Below are 7,386 nucleotides of genomic sequence, written 5' to 3'. Positions count from 1 at the left end.
AATCAACTAAGACTACCACTTCTACCTAATGCCTTTCACCTCAAACATCTTTATATATATATATGTATATACATACTCATTCTTTCGTAATATTTACACCACCACATTTGAGCATATATCAAGCCATTTGATTAGTTCAATTATACATTGCATTCAAGGCATATCTCATATTTCATACCTTAAATTAAACTATGAAAATTTTAAATTGCATATATATATACATATCAAACATTCTAAATATGTAACACCCCTCGTCCGAGTCGATCGCCAGGTCTAAGTTACAAGATGCTACAGTTTATATCGGAATAGTTACAATATTTAATAATCAATTTTCACCATAATATATGTTGGAATATCGAGTTTGGAAAATGCAGTAGAAAATAAATCTAGGAAAAACCAGAGTTTTAAAAAAAATTCCAAAACAAAAACTTGGTTGTGATATCTAAAGTAATAAACACTTAATTAAAATTGTACCTTTTCGATTCATCTAGGATGAACACCTCGACCGAGTAGTATTCTTTGCTATCCTCAAGCTCAAGTCTGCCGAGTGTGGGTTCGCTTTGAATCTGAAAATTTTTCACAAAAATTCCTAGTGAGGTAATTTCATAATTTCTCTAAAATTTTGGGCCAAGTTGTAAATAAGAAAAATAACTCTAGAAATTTTCTGAAATAGTTTCTTTAGAGAATTTTCTCTCTACAACTTTTCTTAAATTCAAATGTGTGTACATAATGATCCAAGACCCTCTTTATATAAGGAGAGTTTAGAGAGTTCAACTATGATTAAATTTAATCAAGTTAATATTAAATTAATAGAATATTTACCTACAAGATAAACATTAAATTAAATTTAATATTAAGATAGTCATTTTAATATTAAATTAATAAAATACTATTAAGATAAGTATTAAATTTAATTTAGTATTAAATTTATTAAAATAATATTATTTTGGAATAATTAATCTGAAATCAAATTCTCTGGTAGAGTCCCAGTAGGAGTGTAATTTTTCTACTGCTCAACCATCGAAGACCCACCGCCGCTGACCATTTGCCGGCCAGCAGAATGCCACCATTGCAGCAGCCGACACCCCGAGCTGGTTCGATTTGAGCTAATGATGGCTCAATCAATCCAACTATCGGTTGGATCATCGTGTTTCACATATCAGGCCCGATTCAACCAATTTTTGGATTTTGGTCTTGGTTTTGGGCTCTCGGGCCCAATTCTCATGTCTAATTTTCAAGTTCAATTACCGATTGGGTTAATTTTTTGACTTGAAAATTAATTTCCAAAATTATCATATTAATTTTAATTAATTTGATTAATTTAATTTCACTTTATCAAAATTAATTTTTCCAAAAATCACTTAGATTTTCCAAATTAATTTTTCAAGAAAATTCTTTAATCAAATTATCTAGTTGAATAATTTTTACGATCGCTCAATTTAATTCCACATTGATTAAATTGGCTCAATTAAATTATTTTAAAAGTTGTAGAATTTTCTTCTAATTCAATACAGTTCGATCGAGCTTTTGTTGAGCTAGCGGACAGACTAATTAGACATATACAATTAAGCTGTAGTAATTGCAATTATGTCCAGAAGTATTGTTCTGATAATTCGCAATTACTTAATCATGGAGTCAGTCTACAAGAAGTACCATGATTGAAAACTCTTTATTGTATACTCTTTACAAAAGTAATTAATCCAACCGCATTGTCCAATGACTTCGTTATTTGTGTGTTACCCTCATATGATACCCTTGATTCCTTTAAGTTAAATCTGTTCACTCAATACAATCCTATTTCATCTCATTGTCACCATTATGTCTTCTTAATGATTAATATGATCACTGTCAACAAATGACTGTGATAAATTACTCACTCGAGAACAAGCAATCCGTAGCCACGTTCCATATTTATCAATCCACACAATATCAATGAGAGGATATCGTTAACTCTTTAATTGAGTTATGAATTCCATTGTTGCTAGTAAAGCCATGCCATACACAAGTCATGTACCTAACATACTGACTATCAGCTCGATCATCTTTAGAGCATAAGCCTCCACTTATGTCAAAGCACATGAGTTACATGCACATGGTCAGTGTGTAACAGTCCGGTTTTGACCCTAGTCGGAATAGTGGTTTCAGGACCACAAATCCGAGTCCAAAAAATATTTTAATATTATTTCTGTGTCTGTGATATGTGAATTTACATCTGTGAAATTTGTGTGATTTAATTTGTCTGTTTTTGTGCTTAATTATAAAAAAGGATGAAATCGCGTAAAGTGTAGAAGTTGAGTGCTAGATGCTAAAGCACCTATTTGGCTTGGCTTTTAAAATAAAAGTCCTTGCATGTCAAATTTACCATTTTTTTTTAATGGTGGACAAAAATGGCCATGTATTTGGTGAATTTAATGTTATATCATTAAGGGCAAAATGGTAAAAGGTGATTATAATGCTTATTATAATAAAATGAAAACAAAAAGGTAGCTTATTATCATGGATATTAGCTGAAAATCAGCCAAAGAAAGAAGGGTTTGAAGCTTTTGTACATTCGGCACTTTGGTAGCTAAATTGAGGTATGAAATTTGTTCAATTTTTGATAATTTCTACGTTTTTGTGATCGTTGCTTCGTGTTCTTCAAAACCCATGTCTGAATTTCTGTTTCTGTTAAAGATATCATGAAATGCCATTGTTGATATCATGAGTTTTGTGATGTTTTTGAATGAATTATGAAGGCTCGGTAGATGGTTAATAAGTTTTGTCTTTGAGTTTTTGATGAAATTGAGCTATTTGGGTTAAATTTTGAAAATGAGGTTTTGAAGGACTAAATTGTGAATTAAACATGTTTTATGGGCTTATATAGAAGCCATGAAAATTCGGCTAACCCTTGTTGCAAATAAATTTTGCATGTTTGTGATTTTATGAAAAATGGACTAAATTGTCAAAGTGTGAAAATATAAGGGCTAAAATGCAAAGTGCCCTAAATATGTGTATATGGATTATATTGAATGAAATGAATGATTGAATTTGTATTGTATTAGATCAAGAACAAAGAAAATCGGACTTAGATCGGGGGAAGTCCAAAATAGTTGAATAGTCGACTCGTTTTATCCGAAATCTGGCCGAGGTAAGTCAAATTACAATTACGTGTTAATTGAAATAAATTCTGCTCATATAAACTGTAATCTGTATTGGATGGCCTTGAGTGCTAGATGAATATATTTGGAGCAAGGTAAGATAATATGTTAGTATTTGAAAAGCTCTGTATGTTTCTAAGAAAAGTTGACATTTGTCTGAGACATCGTGTAAGACCGTGTCTGGGACACAGGCCTTGATTGAGATTTATGTATAAGACCATGTCTGGGACATAAGCATCGTATCTGATTTCATGTAAGACCCTGTCTGGGACAAAGGCATCGATATTGAATTACATGTAAGACCACGTCCGGGATGTCGGTATTGTACTTGTTTATGAGCATCTGTATCGTTTCTAACCTGTCTGATGATAGCGTACGAAATCTGAGATTGAGTATATGAAATGCATAACCTATGCAGGTACGTTTGTATTGTACTAAATTTCTGAATATGAAAAACTCTGTCTCTGTGAAATATGTATGGAAATGAAGCATGACATATATGCAAACAAAGGAGCATGGTTAAGTTACTATGAAATGGTTATGAATTTTTTATGGTTGATTTGTACTTATATGCTTTAGTAGTTAGACCAATTGTATTTGGCTTACTAAGCTCTTTGTAGCTTACTCTGTGTGATTACTGTTTGTTTTTCAGTTATCATAGCTACTGAAGGCTCGGGGATAGTCGAGGATCGTCACCACACTATCGATCTCATTTTGGTACTTTTGAAAGTGTAAATATTTTAAAGTATGGCATGTATAGGCTAGAAGGTCTATGTATATAAGTTTTGATGTGTATATATTATGCCATGGGAGTTGGCTAGCAAATGAAATGTTGTATATAGTTTTGGTTTTTGGTTAAAGGTGCCAAATGGTGTATGGTTGTAGTGTTTTATGAACTAATATGTTTTTATTATAATGAAGCATGAATTGGTTGAAAATTTAAGTACAAATGTTGTCTATTATGGCTTGTAGGGATGACCTCTAAAAGGGGTGGCAAATTTGCTTAAATCAAGCCTGCTTTGTGCCACACGGTCAGGGGACACGAGCGTGTCATATGACCGTGGGCTAAAGTCAGTAGCTAGCTAAGTATCACACGACCATAGCACACGGGCGTGCCTATTGGCCGTGGGTGAAAGCCAATATGGTTACCCTGGTTTGGCACGGCTGGTTCACATGGGTGTGTCTGATGCCCGTGTAAGGCACACGGCCTGGGCGCACGGGCATGTGACTTCAATAGAATTGTAAAATTTTCTATGTTCTGAATTTTATAAATGTATTCGGTTTAGCTCTAACTGTTCTTAAAAGTATGTTTTAGGTCTCGTAGACCATCTTAAGATATGATTGCTTATGAAATGATGTTAAATAATATATGTGATTCTGAATTGGTCTGAAATGTTCTGTCTGTCTGGTAATGCCTCGTAACCCTAATCCGATGTCAGTTACGGGTTAGGGGTGTTACACAGTGACTAACTCAGGATTTAAGTAAATCACACCATGAATGTCACAAGTAAATTAATTCACAAACGGATTCAAAATTAATTCATCTTGGGTCCAGTTCAACGTATCATTGTGCCAATGAATACATCAATGTCTCTACCCATGGAGTCAATTGCTCCGGTAGCCAAGACTAGTCATCTCTTCAATTGGAATTGTATACGACATAATAATCCTTCTCAATATTTGAATCAAATGCTCACTTTGATTCTTTATTAGGATTAAAGACTCATTTAGATTATCTACTTAAGTAAGTTGTCTTTCTCGCAATGTAAACGTTCTTCCAATACCACTTATCATCAATTTGAACTTAGACAATCAATGAACTAATATTTTCTTATCACAATTTCGCTATGCATGCAAAATATAAAAGACAGAAATACAAAAAACATAACATGAAATGTGAAATTTATTTATTCATCATTCAAATACATAGAAAACAATTACATGTTTAGTGCAATATGGACACATGTCCCAATAATACTAGCATTCATAATCATAACATTTCATGAACACGGCATACAATCATTTTCGAGACTCGATCGAACTTTTGAAAGTTCAATTACTAAATTCGAACATAAAATAGGATCAAATTGCAAAGCTTCTAAAGTTTTAGAATAGGTATTGATACCCCTAAAATGGTACTGATACCATTTATAGTTTCAATGTTTAGAAATTTCCTCATCAAAACACAATTATTGATACTTGTCATATGGTGCCGATACTCCTTTTATAAAGTATTGATATGTAATCCAGTATTGATACCATTTTTCGATTTTGTTTCTTTTGTAAAAACAAAACAAAGTCAAATGTATTGATACCCTTGTAAATTATTGGTACCATAATGTAGAGTACCGATACTTTAGTCCGATATTGATACCATTTTAGAACTCAAAGTTTGAAAATTTGATTTGAAAATTATTAAGTATCAATACATTCACTTATGGTATCAATACCTCAATGCCAAATATGACAAAACCTTCCATTTTGGTCTTTTTTCATGCCCAAGCTTTCACAACTCAAATGGTGATTATGAGAACACTTAAACCTGCATAAAACCAATACAAATCATACCAAAACATCTCAATTCAACAATCTTATAATCAACCAAACATTTATACATATTTATAGTCCCTAAAAACACCATTTCAACTTGCAATTTTCTCAAACCATACACATTGCACAATTTTTCAATTTCACCATCAAACCAAACAATTTAACTTCCGTAAGAGTTACTCATATGATACCAAGTAATTTAACATATGCACATTTATATACTTAACATAGTTTAAATTATACTATCAACCTAAAATAAACACTATTACGTCAACACTTATGTTCATGCCACATAACCAAGCTAAAACGATCAAAAGTCTATCGAATCAATGACTAGATAATGTGAGCTTTGAAATGATCAGACTGATACGTTTTGTAATTTGACAACTACAGGGAAAAGAAAACAATGGTAAGCATATTGAATGCTTAGTAAGTTTATATTAAAAGAACTCACCTTAACATTGCACAAACTAAGTAATCAAAACACTTTAATATAGACATGATAATCCATGGCATTCTTATGTGTTCATACTCAATCTATCGACATAGAAAATGAATTAGTACTTTAGCCTAATGTGATAATAAAATTCAACCCCTTTTTCATATGTATACATGCCAACTTATACTAATTACCATTCAATCTTCACTCATTTTGCAATTACGTAAATCAAATTCATGATCAAACTTTATATCAAGTTTATTTCCGTTAAACTACCATTTTCGTATTCGGGCTGCTCATACAAGCTTTAGATCAAGGTCATTATTCAAGATTTACTCGATGCTACTCATTCAAGCTTCAGAGAATTCACAACATGTGTTGAAAACTCAAGTCATCAGTAAAGAATAATTCGATGTCACTCACACAAGCTTTAGAGAATCTACATCACGTGCTAGATCTTAAGCCATCGTTAAGGTATGATTCGATGTTGCTCACACAAGCTTCAGAGAATCCGCAACACATGTTGGATCTCAAGTGATCGATAATAAAATCCCTGATCAAACATCCAATTCCTTTTTTATCCTTATTGACATGTTGTTTATATTCTAATCTTTTAGTAAATTTATATAAGCACTATTACATTATACCATTCATTTAATTTACTGTAAGGTAGTCAATTATCATAAGGTAGTCAACATATCATTCAAGTATATCAACACACCACATCCATTCAATACCTTATATTTATTCGTAATAACAATAATTTTTGTCCTTTACAATTTAGTCTTTAGTTGTCAAATCATCAAATTACATTTAACCTAAACTAAAAAAATATTTTAATCTAATTGAAACATAACATAAATAACATAGTAAGTTTCATACGAATTTACTTGGCAAAAACAGCAACAAGCAAGGTGTCAGGGACTAATCTACAATTTTACCTTTTCCAATCCCGAATTATACAAAAATTAATTCCAAATTATCAATTTCAAATACTCTATAACATCTTATTAAATGCATATAACAGTTCAATTTCACATTTTGAATCTTTACATTTTATTCAATTTAGTCACTAAAATCGAAATTGTCATAACTTTCAATTTTGAGTCTCAATTTCGAAACTGATCTCAATTACATCCTTCTAAGGTTTCAATTGTCCATAATTACATAATTTTCATGCTAATTTTGAACTATTTACACTTTAGCCCCTATATTCAGAAACTAACAATTAAACTTTACAAACTAGTCATTTTTCATTTC

The sequence above is a fragment of the Gossypium arboreum genome, chromosome 8 (assembly GCF_025698485.1).
Source record: "Gossypium arboreum isolate Shixiya-1 chromosome 8, ASM2569848v2, whole genome shotgun sequence".
Classification (NCBI taxonomy): Eukaryota; Viridiplantae; Streptophyta; class Magnoliopsida; order Malvales; family Malvaceae; genus Gossypium; species Gossypium arboreum.
Note: the sequence above shows the minus strand (reverse complement) of the source record.